This window comes from Hordeum vulgare, chromosome 4H (genome assembly GCF_904849725.1).
Source record: "Hordeum vulgare subsp. vulgare chromosome 4H, MorexV3_pseudomolecules_assembly, whole genome shotgun sequence".
In the NCBI taxonomy this organism is placed as follows: domain Eukaryota; kingdom Viridiplantae; phylum Streptophyta; class Magnoliopsida; order Poales; family Poaceae; genus Hordeum; species Hordeum vulgare.
The window spans coordinates 550,888,131-550,908,722 of record NC_058521.1 but is presented as its reverse complement, the minus strand read 5'-3'; the positions used below and the strand labels follow the sequence as shown (position 1 = coordinate 550,908,722).

At 44.1% G+C, this 20,592-nt stretch overlaps 1 pseudogene; it reads right to left on the bottom strand.

The window, feature by feature from the left end:
* Positions 1 to 20,592, bottom strand: part of LOC123450738 — a 98,512-nt pseudogene that overhangs the window by 62,741 nt on the left and 15,179 nt on the right.

Genomic DNA, 20,592 nt, shown 5'->3' with positions numbered 1-20,592 from the left:
AATTCCAGAAAAAATCATACTTGATTTTCAGGACATTCGGAGAACTTTTATTTTCGAGACACTTTTCTAGGGGACGCAAAAAGTAGAAAACAGGAAAAACTAAAGCTAAATCTATCATTTTTCTTCTAAGAAACCGAAGGTGAAAGCTTGGAAGAAAGGGTTGTGACTCCTCGATTCATCCATCCCATGGTCATCGAAAGAAATCCGTCAATGAGGTTGATCAAGTCTCCTTGACAAACTTTTTCGAATCGCATAAAAAAAGAACGGAGAATTTTCGAATAGTCACTAGGTTACCTCAATGGGGATGTGCATATCCCCAACAAGCAAATCATACTTCAACTTAATAGTAGGTACTGGGCATTCAAAGGTCCCAATAAGAATCGATGAAGTTTTTTCAATAGCATTGATGCAATGTACCCGATATTGTTTCTTCGAAAAGTGCACCGTATGCTCATTACCATTGACATTGCCTTTGTTGCAATCAATAACAGCCCCTGCAGTGTTTAAAAAGGGTCTTCCAAGGATGACCGCCATGGCATTATCCTCGGGAATATCCAGAATAACAAAGTCTGTTAAGATAGTAACGTTAGAAACCACAACTGGCACATCCTCGCAAATGCCGATAGGGAAAGCAGTTGATTTGTCGGCCATTTGCAGAGAGATTTCAATGGGTGTCAACTTATCCAGTTCAAGCCTACGATAAAGAGAGAGAGGCATAACACTAACACCAGCTCCAAGATCACATAAAGCGGTTCTAACATAATTGCCTTTAATGGAGCAAGGTATAGTGGGCACTCCGGGATCACCTAGTTTCTTAGGAGTTCCACCCTTGAAGGTATAGTTAGCGAGCATGGTGGAAATCTCAACCTCAGGTACCCTGTTCTTATTAGTCACAATATCTTTCATGTACTTGGTATAGGGGGACATTTTGAGCATATCTGTCAAACGCATTTGCAGAAAGACAGGTCTAATCATTTCAACAAATTGCTCAAAATCCTCATCATCCTTTTTCTTGGATGGTTTGGGAGGAAAGGGCATGGGTTTCTGAACCCATGGTTCCCTTTCTTTACCATGCTTCCTAGCAATAAAGTCAGTCTTATCGTATCTCCTATTCTTAGGTTGTGGGTTATCAAGATCAACAGGTTCAATCTCCACATCCTTATCATTGCTAGGTTGAGCATCATCATGAACACCACTATCATTAGGCTCATGTTCATCACCAGATTGTGTTTCGGCATCAGAAATAGAGACATCGTTTGGATTCTTAGGTGTAACAACAACATGGTTGCTAGCATGCAAGTTCCTATCATCTTTCTTTTTCTTCCTAGGATGACTAGGTGCATCAGTGCTAACTCCTTGAGAATCTTGTTCAATTCTCTTAGGATGACCCTCAGGATACAAAGGTTCCTGGGTCATTCTACCGCCTCTAGTGACGACTCTAACAGAATTGTCATTCAACTCATTGAGCAAGTCATTTTGAGCCTTAAGTACTTGTTCTACGTGAGTGGTGACCATAGAGGCATGTTTACTCAAAAGCTTAAGGTCATTGACATTTCTGTCCACACAAGCACTTAAATGACTAAGCATACGAGCATTTTCTTCCAATTGTCTGCTAACATAATCATTGAAACCTTGTTGTTTTGCAACAAATTATCAAATTCATCCAGGCATAAGCTAGCAGGTTTATCAAAAGGAATATCACTCTCATTGAATCTACGAAGAGAATTTACCTCTACTACCTGTGTCGGGTTATCAAGACCATAGGTCTCTTCGATAGGTGGTAGATTTTTGTCATCTTCAGATTTAATGCCTTTCTCTTTCATAGACTTCTTAGCTTCTTGCATATCTTCAGGACTGAGGAATAGAAAACCTCTTTTCTTTGGAGTTGGCTTCGGAGGTGGTTCGGGAATAGTCCAAGCATTCTCATTGCACAAGATATTATTCAATAGGATCTTAGCTTGTTCTACAGTTCGTTCCCTAAAAGCACAACCAATACAACTACCTAGGTGGTCTCTAGAAGCATCGGTTAGTCCATTATAGAAGATATCAAGTATTTCATTCTTCTCAAGAGGGTGATCGGGCAAAGCATTCGGTAGCTGGATGAGCCTCCCCCAAGCTTGTGGGAGACTCTCTTCTTCAACTTGCGCAAAGTTATATATTTCCTAGAAGGCAACTTGCTTCTTATTGGTAGGGAAATATTTTCCAGAGAAGTAGTAGATCATATCCTGGGGACTACGCACACAACTAGGAGCAAGAGAAGTGAACCAACTCTTAGCATCATCCTTTAGCGAGAAAGGAAACAGCTTAAGGATATAGTAGTGGCGAATCTTTTCCTCACTCGTGAATAGGGTGGCTATATCGTGCAGCTTAGTAAGATGTGCTACAACCGTTTCAGACTCATAACCATGAAAAGGATCAGATTCGACCAAAGTGATTAACTCAGGATCGACAGAGAATTCATAATCCTTATCGGTCACAAAGATAGGCGAAGTAGCACACTTCGGGTCGTATTTCATCATAGTGTTCAAAGATTTTTCTTTCCACTTGCGCAGTAAATTCTCAACATCATAGCTATCCTTACAAGCAAGAAAGTCCTCAGCTATCTCTCCCTCCATAACATAACCCTCAGGCATATCAGGCAATTCATATCTAGGAGAGCTAGTTCTAACAGGTGAAATAGCAGGTTCTACTTCAAAAATCTCAGCAATCTCAGAAGTATCATCACATCTAGCAGCAACTCTAGCAATTTGTGCATCAAGGAATGCACCTAGTGGCAAAGCAGTATCAAGCAAAGCATCATCACAATCATCATGGACAGCAGAAGTAGCATCATCAAGCACAGGCGACACATCAAAATTTCTAGCAGGAGGTGGTGTCGCAAACTTACTAATAACTGAAGGTGAATCAAGTGCAGAGCTGGATGGCAGTTCCTTACCTATCCTCGTAGTTGAGGACAAGACTTTGGTTTTTGGATTCCTCATAGTGATCAGCAGACGTAAATCCCAAGTGACTCAGAGAATAGAGCTATGCCTCCCCGACAACGGCGCCAGAAAATAGTCTTGATAACCCACAAGTATAGGGGATCGCAACAATTTTCGAGGGGAGGGCATTCAACCCAAATTTGTTGATTCGACACAAGGGGAAGCCAAAGAATATTCTCAAGTATTAGAAGTTGAGTTGTCAATTCAACCACACCTGAAAGACTTAGTATCTGCAGCAAAGTATCAGTAGCAAGGTAGTGTGATAGCAACAGTAGCAACGGTAACAATAGCAATAGTGACAACAGTAGCAACAGAGTAATAGTAGCAGCAGTAACATCAGTAGCAACAGAGTAATAGTAGAAACAGTGACAGCAGTAGTGACAAAGTAACGTAGCAAGGACCAGTAGGAAAAACTCGTAGGCATTGGATCGGTGATGGATAATTATGCCAGATGATATTCATCATGCAACAGGTATAACACGGAGAGATATGTAACTAGCTCCAGTTCGTCAATGTAATGTAGGCATGTATTCCGTATATAGTCATACGTGCTTAGGGAAAAGAACTTGCATGTCATCTATTGTCCAAACCTCCCATGGCAGCGGGGTCCTAATGGAAACTACGAGATATTAAGGTTCTCCTTTTAATAGAGAACGGGAACAAAGCATTAGCACTTAGTGAATACATGAACTCCTCATACTATGGTCATCTCCGGGAGTGGTTCCGGCTATTGTCACTCCGGGGTTGCCGGGCATAACACATAGTAGGTCACTACAACTTGCAAGATAGGATCAAGAACACACATATATTGATGAGAACATAATAGGTTCAGATCTGAAATCATGGCACTCGGGCCCTAGTGACAAGCATTAAGCATAGCAAAGTAGTAGCAACAACAATCTCGGAACATAGTGGATACTAGGGATCAATCACCATCAAAACTAACTCGATTACATGATAGATCTCATCCAACCCATCACCGTCCAGCAAGCCTACGATGAGATTACTCACGAACGGTCAAGAGCATCATGGAATTGGCGATGAAGGAAGGTCGGTGATGACGATGGCGACGATCTCCCCTCTCCGGAGTCCAGAACGGACTCCAGGTCTGCCCTCCAGAGGAAGAACAGGAGGTGGGGGCGCCTCCGTATCATAAAACGCGATGAAATCTTCTCCTTGATTTTTTCGGACGGAAGGGACTAAATAGAGCCGGAATTGGAGGCGGTGGAGCTCTGTGGGCCCCACAAGCCTGCTAGGCGCGGCCAAGGGGGCCGCGCCTGGTGGGCTTGTTGGCTCCACGCTCCACTCCTCCGATTGATTCTTGCGCCAATATTTTTTATATATTCCACAAAAAATCCTCGTAAATTTCCAGGTCATTCCGAGAACTTTTATTTCTATGCAAAAACAACACCATGGCAATTCTGCTAAAAACAGCGTTAGTACGCGTTAGTTCCATTCAAATCATGCAAATTAGAGTCCAAAACAAGGGCAAAAGAGTTTGGAAAAGTAGATACGACGGAGACGTATCAGGGGGCAACCCACCCGGGGAAGCCCAATAGCCCTAGGGGTGGCGCACCAGCCCTTAGTGGGCTGGTGGGACAGCCCAACATGGCCTTGGTGCCAAGGAAAGAAAACCAAAGAAAAGGAAAAAAAGAGAGGTGGGAAGGAAGAGAAGGACTCCACTTTCCAATCCTAATTGGAGTAGGATTGGAGTAGGACTCCTCCTCTCCCTTGGCCGGCGCACCCTTGAGGGCTTGGCCCTCGAGGCAAGCCTCCTCCCCCTCCCTCCTATATATAGTGGTGATTTAGGGCTAACTTGAGACAACTTTTGCCACGCGCAACTCAGATCTAGACACCATAGTTCTTCCCCTAGATCGTATATCTGCGGAGCTCGGGCGGAGCCCTGTAGGAGTAGATCATCACCACGACCGGAGCACCGTCACGCTGCCGGAGAACCCATATACTTCTCCACCTTGCTTGCTGGATCAAGAAGGCCGAGATCATCGTCGAGCTGTACGTGTGCTGAACGCGGAGGTGCCGTTCGTTCGGCACCAGATCAGAACGGATCGTGGGACGGATCGCGGGACGGTTCGTGGGACAGTTCGTGGGGCGGATCGAGGGACGTGAAGACGTTCCACTACATCAACCGCGTTTCTTAACGCTTCCTGCTGTGAGATCTACAAGGATACGTAGATCCAAATCTCCTTTCGTAGATGGATATCACCATGATAGGTCTTCGTGTGCGTAGGAATTTTATTGTTTCCCATGCAACGTTCCCCAACAGTGGCATCATGAACTAGGTTTATGCGTAGATGTTATCTCGAGTTGAACACAAAGGGTTTTGTGTACAGTGATGTTCGATTTGCTGCCCTCCTTAGTCTTTTCTCGATTCAGCGGTATTGTTGGATTGAAGCGGCCCGGACCGACATTATTCGTACGCTTACGAAAGACTGGTTTCATCGATTGACATGCAACCTCGTTACATAAAGATGACTGGCGGGTGTCGGTTTCTTCAACTTTAGTTGAATTGGTTTTGACCGAGGCGGTCCTTGGAGAGGTTAAATAGCAATTTGCACATCTCCGTTGTGGTTTTGGCGTAAGTAAGATGCGATCATACTATATACCCATGGCAGCCACGTAAAACATGCAACAACAAATTAGAGGACGTCTAACTTGTTTTTGCAGGGTATGCTTGTGATATGATATGTCCAACGATGTGATGTGATATATTGGATGTACGAGATGATCATGTTGTAATAGTTAATATCGACTTGCACGTCGATGGTACGGCAACCGGAAGGAGTCATAGGATTGTCTTTAAACTAACGTTTGAGTTTGCAGATGCGTTTACTATATTGCTAGGACGTAGCTTTAGTAATAATTGCATAAGTAGCACAACAACCCCGATGGCGACACGTTGATGGAGATCATGATGATGGAGATCATGGTGTGGCGCCGGTGACAAGAAGATCGTGCCAGTACTTTGGTGATGGAGATCAAGAAGCACATGATGATGGCCATATCATGTCACTTATGAATTGCATGCGATGTTAATACTTTTATGCACCTTATTTTTCTTAGAATGATGGTAGAATTATGAGGTGATCTCTCACTAAAATTTCAAGACAAAATTGTGTTCTCCCCGACTGTGCACCATTACGACAGTTCATCGTTTAGATACACCACGTGATGATCGGGTGTGATAGACTCAACGTTCACATACAACGGGTGCAAAAAAGTTGCACACGCGGAACACTCGGGTTAAGCTTGATGAGCCTAGCATGTGCAGACATGGGCTCAGAACACATGAGACCGAAAGGTCGAGCATGAATCATATAGTTGATATGATTAGCATAGACATGCTTACCACTAAAACTATTCTCAACTCACATGATGATTGGACTTGAGTTAGTGGATTTGGATCATGTACCACTCAAATGACTGGAGAGATGTACTTTTTGAGTGGGAGTTCTTAGGTAATATGATTAATTGAACTAATTATCATGAACATAGTCTAATGGTCTTTGCGAATTACGATGTAGCTTGCGCTATAGCTCTACTGTTTTTATATGTTCCTAGAGAAAATTTAGTTGAAAGTTGATAGTAGCAACTTTGCAGACTGAGTCCGTAAAACTGAGGATTGTCCACATTGCTGCGGAGAAGGCTTATGTCCTTAATGCACTACTCGGTGTGCTGCACCTCGAGTGTCGTCTATGGATGTTGTGAACATTTGGCATACACGTTTTTGATGACTACGTGATAGTTCAATGCATAATACTTAATAGCTTAGAAGCAAGGCGCCGAAGACGTTTTGAAACGTCGCGGAACATATGAGATGTTCTAAGAGATGAAATTGAGATTTCATGCTCGTGCCCTTGTTAAGAGGTATGAGACCTCTAACAAGATTCTTTGTCTACAAAGCAAAGGAGAAAAGCTCAAATCGTTGAGCATGTTCTCAGATTGTCTGACAATCGCTTGAATCAAGTGGGAGTTAATCCTCCAGATGAGATAGTGATGGTTCTCCAAAGTCACTGCCACTAAGCTGCGAGAGCTTCGTGATGAACTATAACATATCAAGGATAGATATGATGATCGTTGAGTGATTCGCAATGTCTGACACTACGAAAGTAGAAATCAAGAAGGAGCATCAATTGTTGATGGTTAGTAAAAACCACTAGTTTCAAGAAGGGCAAGGGCTAGAAGGGATACTTCATGAAACGGCAAACCTGATTGCTGCTCTAATGAAGAAACCCAAGATTAAACCCAAACCCGAGACTAAGTGCTTCTGTTATGAGGGGAACGGTCACTAAGGCAGAGCTACCCTAGATACTTGGTAGATAAGAAGGCTGGCAAAGTTGACAGATATATGTTTGATATACATGATATTGATGTGTACTTTACTAGTACTCCTAGTAGCATGAGGGTATTAGATACCGGTTCTGTGCTAAGTGATTAGTAACTCGAAGTAAAAGCTACGGAATAAACGAAGACTAGCTAAAGGCAAGGTGACGATACGTGTTGGAAATGTTTCCAAGGTTGATGTGATCAAACATCGCATGCTCCCTCTACCATCGGGATTGGTGTTAAACCTAAATAATTGTTATTTGGTGTTTGCGTTGAGCATGAACATGATTGGATCATGTTTATTGCCATATAGTTATTCATTTAAAGAGAATAATGGTTATTCTATTTGCTTGAATAATTACCTTCAATGGTTTATTGAATCTCGATCGTAGTGTTACACATGTTCATAATATTGGTGCCAAAAGATACAAAGTAATAATGATAATACCACTTACTTGTGGCACTGCCGCTTGAGTCATGATGGTATAAAATGCATGAAGAAGCTCCATGCTGATGGATCTTTGTAGTCACTCATTTTTGAAACGTTTTTGACATGCAAACCATACCTGTTGGTATTAACGCATGAAGAAACTCCATGCAGATGGATCGTTTGGACTTGCTTGATTTTGAATCACTTGAGCCATGCAAAACATACCACATGGAACAAGAGAGTAACTATTGGAAATATGCCCTAGAGGAAATAATAAAATGGTTATTATCATATTTCCTTGTTCATGATAATCGTCTATTGTTCATGCTATAATTGTATTAACAGGAAACAGTAATACATGTGTGAATAAATAGATCACAATGTGTCCCTAGCAAGCCTCTAGTTGGCTAGCTCGTTAATGAATAGATGATCACGATTTCCTGATCATGGACATTAGATGTCATTGATGACGGGATCACATCATTGGTAGAATGATGTGATGGACAAGACCCAATCCTAAACATAGCACTAGATCGTCATGTTCGTATGCTAAAGCTTTTCTAATGTCAAGTGTCTTTTCCTTCGACCGTGAGATTGTGCAACTCCCGGATACCGTAGGAGTACTTTGGGTGTATCAAACGTCACAACGTAACTGGGTGACTATAAAGGTGCACTACAGGTATCTGTGAAAGTGTCTGTTGGGTTGGCACGAATCGAGATCGGGATTTGTCACTCCGTATGACGGAGAGGTATCTCTGGGCCCACTCGATAGAACATCATCATAATGAGCTCAGTGTGACTAAGGATTTAGTCATGGGATGATGTGCTACGGAACGAGTAAAGGGACTTACCGGTAACGAGATTGAACAAGGTATAGGTATACCGACGATCGAATCTCGGGCAAGTTCTATAGTGGCAGACAAAGGGAATTGTATACGGGATTGATTGAATCCTTGACATCGTGGTTCATCCGATGAGATCATCGTGGACCACGTGGGAGTCACCATGGGTATCCAGATCCCGCTGATGGTTATTGGTCGGAGAGTGTCTCGGTCATGTCTGCATGCCTCCCGAACCCGTAGGGTATACACACTTAAGGTTCGATGACGCTAGGGTTATATGGAATTGTTATACGAGGTTACCGAAGGATGTTCGGAATCCCAGATGAGATCCCGGACATCACAAGGAGCTCAGGAATGGTCCGGAGGTAAAGATTGATATATAGGATGGATGGGTTTGGATACCGGAAATGTTTCGGGCACCACCGGCAAAGTGCCGGGACCACCGGAAGGGTTCCGGAGGCCCACTGGGAGGGGCCACAAGTCTCGGAAGGCTACATGGGCCAAGTGCGGGAGGGAACCAGCCCCTAGGTGGGTTGGTGCGTGTGCCCACACTCAGCCCAGGCGCACCTGAGAGGGAGGGAGGGGAAACCCTAGGCGCTGGTGGGCCTAAGGCCCACCTAGGGTTGCGCCAACCCCTCTCTTCCCTGGCCACCGCCCCCCTTCTCCCATCTAGGGCTGCCTCCCCCCCCTCAAGGGGGAAACCCTAAAGGGGGCGCCACCCCTTCCTTTCCCCTATATATAGTGGGGGTTTTGGCCTTTGGAGATACGGTTTTCCATCTCTCTCTCGGCGCAGCCCTCCTCTTCTTCTTCCTCCTCTCCCATGGTGCTTGGCGAAGCCCTGCCGGGAGACCTCGTCTCTCCATCGTCACCACGCCGTCGTGATGCCGGAGATCTTCCCAACCTCTCCCTCCTCCTTGCTGGATCAAGGTGCAGGAGACGTCACCGGGCTGCACGTGTGTTGAACGCGGAGGTGCCCTGGTTCGGCACTAGATCGGAATCACACCGCGATCTAAATCGCTGCGAGTACGACTCCATCAACCGCGTTCTAGCAATGCTTCCGCTTAGCGATCTTCAAAGGTATGAAGATGCACTCTCCCCTCTCTCGTTGTTGGTCTCTCCATAGGAAGATCTGAATATGGCGTAGGAAAATTTTGAATTTATGCTACATTACCCAACAGTGGTATTAGAGCCAGGTTTTTATGCGTAGATTCTATGCACGAGTAGAACAAAAAAGGTTGTGGGCGCTGATTTGTCAATTGCTTGCTGCTACTAGTCTTATTCTTTTCCGACGGTATTGTGGGATGAAGCGGCCCGGACCGACCTTACACGTACGCTTACGTGAGACAGGTTCCACCGGTAGACATGCACACCGTGCATAAAGGTGGCTAGCGGGTGTCTGTCTCTCCCACTCTAGTCGGATTAGATTTGATGAAAAGGGTCCTTACAAAGGGTAAATAGCTTTGACATATCATCGTTGTGGCTGTCACGTAGGTAAGAAGGCGTTCTTTCTAGAAACCCAAATCAGCCACGTAAAACTTGCAACAACAATTAGAGGACGTCTAACTTGTTTTTGCAAGATTTGACATGTGATGTGATATGGCCTAAGTTGTGATGTTAGATGTGTGATGTCTGAGATGATCATGTTATTGTAATAGGATTCACGACTTGCATGTCGATGAGTATGACAACCGGCAGGAGCCATATGAGTTGTCTTAATTTATTGTATGAGATGCAACGCCATGTGTTTACTACTTTTACTTCACTGCTAACGGTTAGCTATAGCAGCAGCAGTAGTAGTTGGCGTGACGACTTCACGGAGACACGATGATGGAGATCATGGTGTCACGCCGGTGACAATGATGATCATGCGATGCCCGAAGATGGAGATCGAAAGAGCAAAGATGATAATGGCCATATCATGTCACTATATGATTGCATGTGATGTTTATCATGTTTTTCATCTTATTGCTTAGAATGACGGTAGCATAATAAGATGATCCCTCTTAAAAAAATCGAGAACGTATTCCCCTAAGTGTGCACCATTGCGAAGGATCGTTGTCTCGAAGCACCACGTGATGATCGGGTGTGATAGATTCTAACGTTCGCATACAACGGGTGTAAGCCAGATTTACACATGCGAAACACTTAGGTTGACTCGACGAGATTAGCATGTACATACATGACCTCGAATACAAGAGACCGAAAGGTCGAACATGAGTCGTATGGTTGAATACAATCAGCATGAAGTTGCTCACCATGACGACTAGTCCGTCTCACGTGATGATTGGACACGGGTTAGTCGACATGGATCATGTATCACTTACATGACTGGAGGGATGTCGATTTAAGTGGGAGTTCATACTTAATTTGATTAAATGAACTTAATTGTCATGAACTTAGTCAAAAGTTGTCTTTATAAATATTGTAGATGGCCAACGTCAACCTCAATTTCAACGCATTCCTAGAGAAAAACAAGCTGAAAGATGATGGTAGCAACTATGCGGACTGGGTCCGCAACTTGAAGCTCATCCTCGAAGGAGCTAAAAAGGTTTATGTCCTTGATGCGCCGCTAGGTGACCCTCCTGCACCCGCAGCAGCCCAGGACATTCTGAACGTCGGGCAAACGCGGAGTGATGACTACTCTGTGGTTAGGTGTGGCATGTTATACAGTTTGGAAACGGGGCTCCAAAGGCATTTTGAGAAACACTGTGCATATGAGATGTTCCAAGAGTTGAAACTAGTTTTTCAGGATCATGCCCGTGTCGAGAGATATGAACTCTCCGACAAGTTCTTTAGCTGTAAGATGGAGGAGAACAGTTCTGTCAGTGAGCATATACTCAAAATGTCTAGGTTACACGGTCGTCTGACTTCACTTGGAGTCAAACTTCCGGATGACGCTATAATTGACAGAATCCTCCAGCCTCTCCCACCAAGCTACAAGGGTTTTATGCTGAACTACAACATGCAAGGGATGGAAAAGACCATTCCCGAGTTGTACTCGATGCTGAAATTTGCAGAAGTAGAAATCAAGAAAGATCATCAAGTGTTGATGGTCAATAAGACCACCAGTTTTAAGAAGGGCAAGGGTAAGAAGAACTTCAAGAAAGACGGCAAAGTCGTTGCCGCACCCGGTAAGCCAGATACCGGGAAGAAGAAAAAGAATGGACCCAAGCCTGAGTCCGAGTGCTTCTATTGCAAGGGAAAAGGTCACTAAAAGCGGAACTGGCTCAAGTACTTAGCGGACAAGAAGGCCGGCAACGCTAAAGGTATATATGATATACATGTTATTGATGTGTACCTTACCAACGCTCGTAGTAGCTCTTGGGTATTTGATATTGGTGTTGTTGCTCACATTTGCAACTCAAAGCAGGAACTGCGGAATAAGCGGAGACTGGCCAAGGACGAGGTGACGATGCGCGTCGGGAATGGCTCCAAGGTCGATGTGATCGCCGTCGGCACGCTGCCTCTATATCTATCATCGGGATTAGTTTTAAACCTTAATAATTGTTATTTAGTACCAGCTTTGAGCATGAACATTGTATCAGGGTCTTGCTTAATGCGAGACGGCTACTCATTTAAGTCAGAGAATAATGGTTGTTCTATTTATATGAGTGATATGTTTTATGGTCATGCTCCGGTGGTGAATGGTTTATTCTTGATGAATATCGATCGTGATGTTACACATATTCATAGTGTGAGTACCAAAAGATGTAAAGTTGATAATGATAGTCCCACATACTTGTGGCACTGCCACCTTGATCATATCAGTGTTAAGCGCATGAAGAAGCTCCATACTGATGGAATATTAGAGTCTCTTGACTTTGAATCATTTGACGCATGCGAACCGTGCCTCATGGGCAAGATGACTAAGACTCCATTCTAAGGAATAATGTAGAGAGCGACCGACTTATTGGAAATAATACATACTGATGTGTGTGGTCCAATGAACGTTGAAGCTCGCGGTGGCTACCGTTATGATCTCACTCTCACCGATGATTTGAGTAGGTATGGGTATATCTACTTGATGAAGCACAAATCTGAGACGGTTGAAAAGTTCAAGGAATTTCAGAGTGAGGTTGAGAATCAACGTGATAGAAAATTAAGTGTCTACGATCTGATCGTGGAGGAGAATATTTGAGTCACGAGTTTGGCACGCACCTAAGGAAGTGTGGAATTGTTTCACAATTGACGCCGCGTGGCACACCGCAACACAACAGAGTGTTTGAACGTTGTAATCGCACTTTATTAGATATGGTATGATCTATGATGTCTCTTACCGACTTACCCCTATCATTTTGGGGATACGCATTAGAAACTGCAGCATTCACTTTAAATAGAGCACTGTCTAAATCCGTTGAGACGACACCGTATGATCTATGGTTTGGCAAGAAACCTAAGTTGTCGTTTGTAAAAGTTTGGGGGCTGCGGTGCTTATGTGAAGAAACTTCAACCAGAAAAGCTCGAACACAAAGCGGAGAAATGCGTATTCATAGGATACCCTAAGGAAACTATTGGGTATACCTTCTATCTTAGATCCGAAGGTAAAATCTTTGTTTGCAAGAACGGATCCTTTCTAGAGAAAGAGTTTCTCTCGAAAGAAGTAAGTGGGAGGACAGTAGAACTTGATGAGGTAATTACACCCCCTATCGAACCGGAGATAGCGCAACACGGGAAATTGTTCCTGTGGCGCCTACGCCAACAAAAGAGGAAGTTAATGATGATCATCATGAAGCTTTAGATCAAGTTGCTACTTGATACGCGTCAAACGTATCTATAATTTTTGATGGTTTCACGTTGTTATCTTGTCATCTTTGGATGTTTTGTTTACCTTTTTTATCTTTTTTTGGGACTAACTTATTAATTCAGTGCCAAGTGCCAGTTCCTGTTTTTTCTGTGTTTTTGACTGTTTTCAGATCTGATTTTGGAACGGAGTCCAAACGGAATAAAATCCCAGAAATAAATTTTTCCAGAACGGAAGAAGATCGGGAGGCTTGAGGGCCAAGGCAGTGGGCCCACAGGGAGCCCACAATCCGTGTTGCCGCGGCCAGGGGGGAGGCCGCGGCAACCAAGCTTGTGGCCCCCCTGGCGCTCCCCTACCCTAGCTCTTTGGCCTATAAATTCCCTAAAAATCCAGAAAAAATCAGGGCATCCATGAAAACACTTTTCCGCCGCTGCAAGCTTCCGTTTCCGCGAGATCTCATCTAGAGACCCTTCCCGGTGCCCTGCCGGAGGGGACTTTGGAGTTGGAGGCTTCTACATCAACATCATCGCCTCTCCAATGACTCATGAGTAGTCCACTTCAGACCTATGGGTCCGTAGTTAGTAGCTAGATGGCTTCTTCTCTCTCTTGGATCTTCAATACAAAGTTCTCCATGATCTTCAGGGAGATCTATCCGATGTAATCCTCTTTGGCGGTGTATTTGTCGAGATCCGATGAATTGTGGATTTGTGATCAGATTATCTATGAATTATATTTGAGTCTTTGCTGATTTCTTATATGCATGATTTGATATCCTTGTAAGTCTCTCCGAGTCTTGGGTTTTGTTTGGCCAACTAGATCTATGATTCTTGCAATCGGAGAAGTGCTTGGTTTTGGGTTCATACCGTGTGGTGACCTTTCCTAGTGACAGAAGGGGCAGCAAGGAACGCATCATGTTGTTGCCATCAAGGGTAAGAAGATGGGCTTTTATCGTAGATATGAGATTGCCCATCTACATCATGTCATCTTGCTAAAGGAGTTACTCTGTTCTTTTGGACTTAATACACTAGATGCATGCTGGATAGCGGTCGATGTGTGGACTAATAGTAGTAGATGTAGAAAGTATCGGTCTACTTGTTTTGGACATGGTGCCTATAGATATAATCATTGCCTTAGATAACGTCACGACTTTGCGCGGTTCTATCAATTGCTCGACAGTAATTCGTTCACCCACCGTCTACTTGCTTTCATGAGAGAAGCCACTAGTGAACACTACGGCTCCCGGGTCTATTCACAACTATCATTTCCACTTTCACTTTTACTTTGCTTGTTTACTTTGTTTCTTTCAGTTCTCACTTTGCAAACAATCTATAAGGTTTTGAAAACCCCTTCATAGCGTTGGGTGCAAGCTCTTTGTGTTTGTGTAGGTACTTGTGACTTGATGAGATCTTCCACTGGTTCGATACCTTGGTTCTCAAAACTGAGGGAAATACTTACCGCCGCTGTGCTACATCACCCTTTCCTCTTCAAGGGAACACCAACGCAAGGCTCCAAGGCCGCGGGGAAATCCTTTGCATATTTGCCAAGGAAGTCCCTAAAGGTGTAGCCGTAGCAGCATGATTCCTCGCGTCGTACCAGGGACGGTCTGTTGTCGCAGTAGCAGAAGGATTTCTGGCGCCGTTGCCAGGGAGGATCAAGTCAAGAATAGTCTCTCGTCAACGTGCCGATTTCTGGCGCGAGGAGGAAATCTATCCAAGTAGGTGTCACAAACTCATCTCTTGCATTTACCTTTTTTGCCAGTTGCCTCTCGTTTTCCTCCCCCCACTTCACATTTGCCGTTTTCATTTGCCTTTTTGCCGTTTTCTTTTGCCCTTTTGCCATTTTCCTTTGCCGGTTTTCTTGCTTGCTTGTGTGCTTGTTTGTTTGTTGAGGTCATCATGGCTGAAAACACCAAACTTTGCGACTTCTCGAGTACCAATAATAATGATTTTATTAGTACTCCGAGTGCTCCCGCCACTAGTGCGGAATCGTATGAAATCAACGCAACTTTGCTGAATCTTGTTATGAAAGAGCAATTCTCTGGCCTTCCTAGTGAAGATGCTGCATCCAATCTCAATACCTTCATTGAGCTTTGCGATATGCAAAAGAGAAGATATGTGGATAATGACGTGATTAAGTTGAAGCTTTTTCCTTTCTCGTTGCAAGATCACAAAAAAACTTGGTTTTCTTCTTTGCCTAAAAATAGTATCGATTCTTGGGATGAGTGCAAAAATGCTTACATATCCAAGTATTTTCCGCCGGCTAAGATTATCTTCTTACGCAATGATATCATGAATTTCAAGCAACTTGATCATGAACACGTTGCGCAATCTTGGGAGAAGATGAAGTTAATGATTAGAAATTGTCCCGCTCATGGCTTGAGTTTGTGGATGATTATACAAATCTTTTACGCTGGTTTGAATTTCGCTTCTCGCAATATCTTGGACTCCGCCTCAGGTGGAACGTTTATGGAAATCACGTTAGGAGACTCTACAAAACTCCTAGACAATATCATGACCAACTACTCTCAGTGTCACACTGAAAGGTCACCTGCTAGCAAAAAGGTACACGCTATAGAAGAAATTAACTCGCTTAGTGCTAAGATGGACGAGTTAATGAATTTGGTTGCTAGTAGAAATGCTCCTTTAGATCCTAATGACATGCCACTATCTTCCTTGATTGAGAGTAGCAATGCTAGTTTGGACGTAAATTTTGTTGGTAGGAATAATTTTGGCAACAACAATGCTTTTAGAGGAAACTATGTTCCTAGGCCTTTTCCTAGTAACTCCTCTAACAATTATGGCAATTCCTACAACAACACTTATGGAAATCATAAAAAATTACCCTCTGATTTAGATAGTAATATCAAAGAGTTCATCAACTCTCAAAAGATTTTCAATGCGTCCATAGAGGAAAAACTACTCAAAATAGACGATTTGGCTAAGAGCGTTGATAGGATGTCTTGTGATATTGATGCTTTGAAAGTTAGATGTGCTCCTCCCAAGGTCAACTTGGATGAAACTTTGAAAGCTATGTGTGTCTCCATGAATGAGAGCAAAGAAAGAACCGCCCAAATTCGCGCTAGGCCGGAATGGTTTAAAAGGGTGCGTTCTAGTGATGCAAATCACGAAGATCTTAAAGTGCTTGGTGTGACTCCTCTTGACTCTTTGTTTTCGCGTGTCAAACCTATTGATGAAGGAGCTGGATATGAATCCACTTTGGTTGAAAAACGCCCCAATGATTCAGAGTCCACCTATCTTGATGATAAAGGTGTGGAGAGTTGAGTAGAAGAAATCAAAATTTTGGGTAGTAATGAAACTCCCACTTTCGATTTCAAGGAATTCAATTATGATAGTTGCTCCTTGTTTGAATGCATTTCCTTGATGCAATCCATTGCAAACTCTCCACATGCTTATAGCCAAAGCAAATCCTTTATAGCTCATATCGTAGATGCTATGATGAAATCTCTTGAAGAGAAACTCGAATTAGAAGTCTCTATACCTAGAAAACTTCATGATGAGTGGGAACCTACTATCAAAATCAAAATCAAAAACTATGAATGCAATGCTTTGTGTGATTTGGGTGCTAGTGTTTCCACGATTCCAAAGTCTTTATGTGATATTTTTGGTTTTCATGAGATTGAAGAGTGTTCTCTTAATTTGCATCTTGCGGATTCTACTGTCAAGAAACCCATGGGAAGGATCGATGATGTTCTTATTGTTGCAAATAAGAACTATGTACCCGTGGATTTCATTGTACTTGACATAGATTGCAATCCTTCATGTCCCATTATTCTTGGTAGACCTTTCCTAAGGACTATTGGTGCTATCATCGATATGAAGGAAGGGAATATTAGATTTCAATTTCCCCTAAAGAAGGGCATGGAGCATTTTCCTTTAAAGAAAATAAGATTGTCTTATGAATCTATGATGAGGGCTACTTATGGTTTGAGCACCAAAGATGACTATATGTGATTCCATCACCTTATGCCTAGCTAAGGGCGTTAAACAATAGCGCTTGTTGGGAGGCAACCCAACGAATCTATCCTTTTTCTTTCTGTTTTGTGTTTTCCACACTTTCATAATTCTGTTATGATTGTGTTTTTTGTTGGAAACATAGCATAAATTCAAAAAAAATTCCTACGCATATTCAGATCTTCCTATGGAGAGACCAGCAACGAGAGAGGGGTGAGTGCATCTTCATATCTTTGAAGATCGCTAAGCGGAAGCGTTGCTAGAACGCGGTTGATGGTGTCGTACTCGCGGCGATTCAGATTGCGGTGTGATTCCGATCTAGTGCCGAACCACGGCACCTCCTCGTTCAACACACGTGCAGCCCGGTGAGATCTCCTGCACCTTGATCCAGCAAGGAGGAGGGAGAGGTTGGGGAAGATCTCTGGCAGCACGACGGCGTGGTGTCGATGGAGAGACGAGGTCTCCCGACAGGGCTTCGCCAAGCACTGGCAGAGAGGAGGAGAAGGAAGAGCAGGGCTGCACCGAGGGAGAGGAAGATTGGTCTCTCCAATAGCCCAAAATGCCCACTATATATAGGGGGAGGGAGGGGCTATGCCCTCCTGAGGGTTTACCTCTCCTGGGAGGGGCGGCAGCCCTAGATGGGAGGAGGTGCGGCGGCCAGAAGGGGAGGAGGGGTGGCGCACCCTTCTGGTGGGCCTTAGGCCCACCTGCGCTAGGGTTTCCCCCTCTCCCCTCTTCTTGCGCCATGGGCTGAGCGTGGGGGACGCACCAGCCCACCTAGGGGCTGGTTCCCTCCCTCACTTGGCCCATCTAGCCTCCCGGGGTGGTGGCCCCTTTCCGGTGGACCCTGGGGCCACTTCCGGTGGTCCCGGTACGTTACTGGCGACGCCCGAAACACTTCCGCTGTCCAAAACCATCCGTCCTATATATCAATATTTACCTCCAGACCATTCCGGAGGTCCTCATGACGTCCGGGATCTCATCCGGGACTCCGAACAACTTTTGATAACCTCGTATAACAATTCCCTATAACCCTAGCGTCATCGAACCTTAAGTGTGTAGACCCTACGGGTTTGGGAGACAGGCAGACATGACCGAGACACCTCTCCGGCCAATAACCATCAGCGGGGTCTGGATACCCATGGTGGCCCCAACTTGCTCCACGATGATCTCATCGGATGAACCACGATGTCAAGGATTCAATCAATCCCGTATACAATTCCCTTTGTCTGTCGGTATAGAACTTGCCCGAGATTCGATCATCGGTATACCTATACCTTGTTCAATCTCGTTACCGGTAAGTCTCTTTACTCGTTCCGTAGCACGTCATCGTGTGACTAACTCCTTAGCCACATTGAGCTCATGATGATGTTCTACTGAGTGGGCCCAGAGATACCTCTCCGTCACGCGGAGTGACAAATCCCGATCTCGATTCGTACCAACCGAACAGACACTTTCAGAGGTACCCGTAGTGCACCTTTATAGTCACCCAGTTACGTTGTGACGTTTGATACACCCAAAGCACTCTTACGGTATCCGGGAGTTGCACAATCTCATGGTGAAAGGAAAAGACACTTGACATTAGAAAAGCTTTAGCATACGAACAATACGATCTAGTGCTATGCTTAGGATTGGGCCTTGTCCATCACATCATTCTCCCAATGACGTGATCCCGTTATCAATGACATCTAATGCCCATGACCAGGAAACCATGATCATCTATTGACTAACGAGCTAGCCAACTAGAGGCTTGCTAGGGACACATTGTGATCTATTTATCCTCACATGTATTACTTTTTCGTGTTAATACAATTATAGCATGAACAATAGACGATTATCATGAACAAGGAAATATGATAATAACCATTTTATTATTGCCTCTAGGGCATATTTCCAACAGTCTCCCACTTGTACTAGAGTCAATAATGTAGTTACATTGTGATGTATCGAACACCCATAGCATTATGGTGTTGATCATGTTTTTCTCGTGGAAGAGGTTTAGTCAACGGGTCTGCAACATTCAGATCCGTATGTACTTTACAAATCTCTATTACTCCACTCTGGACATGGTCCTGGATGGAGTTGTATTGGCGTCTGATGTGCTTCGTCTTCTGGTGAAACCTAGGCTCCTTGGCTATGGCAATGGCCCCAGTGTTATCACAGGAGAGTGTCATTGGACCCAACGCGCTTGGAACCACTCCATGGTCGGTGATGAGCTCCTTCATCCAAATTCCTTCATGAGTTGTTTCTGAAGCAGCTATGTACTCCGCTTCACATGTAGATGCTGCCACGACTTCTTGCTTGCTGCTGCACCAGCTCACTGCCCCACCATTCAAAACATATATGTATCCGGTCTGTGACTTAGAGTCATCCGGATCTGTGTCGAAGCTAGCGTCGACGTAAACCTTTACGACAAGCTCTTCGTTACCTCCATAAACGAGAAACATCTCCTTAGTCCTCTTTAGGTACTTAAGGATATTCTTGACCGCTGTCCAGTGTTCCATACTAGGATCACTTTGGTACCTCCCTACCAAACTTATGGCAAGGTTTATATCAGGTCTGGTACATAGCATGGCATACATGAGAGAGCCCACGGCTGAAGCGTAGGGGACAGTACTCATCTTCTCTCTATCTGCTGCCGTGGTCGGTGACTAAGTCTTACTCAATCTCATACCTTGCAAAACTGGCAAGAACCCTTTCTTTGAGTTTTCCATATTGAACTTCTTCAATATCTTGTCAAGGTATGTACTTTGCGAAAGACCTATGAGGTGTCTCGATCTATCTCTATAGATCTTGATGCCTAATATGTATGCAGCTTCTCCAAGGTCCTTCATTGAAAAACTCTTGTTCAAATGGGCCTTTATGCTCTTCAACATCTCTATATTATTCCCCATCAATAATATGTCATCCACATACAGTATGAGGAAAGCTACAGAGCTCCCACTCACTTTCTTGTACAGACATGCTTCTCCATAAACCTGTACGAACCCAAACGCTTTAATCACCTCATTGCCTTTATGCTCTTCAACATCTCTATATTGTTCCCCATCAATAATATGTCATCCACATACAGTATGAGGAAAGCTACGGAGCTCCCACTCACTTTCTTGTACAGACAGGCTTCTCCATAAACCTGTACGAACCCAAACGCTTTAATCACCTCATTAAATGGAATTTTCCAACTCCGAGATGCTTGCACCAGCCCATAGATGGAGCGCTGGAGCTTGCACACTTTGTTAGCACCCTTAGGGTCGACAAAACCTTCTGGTTGCATCATATACAA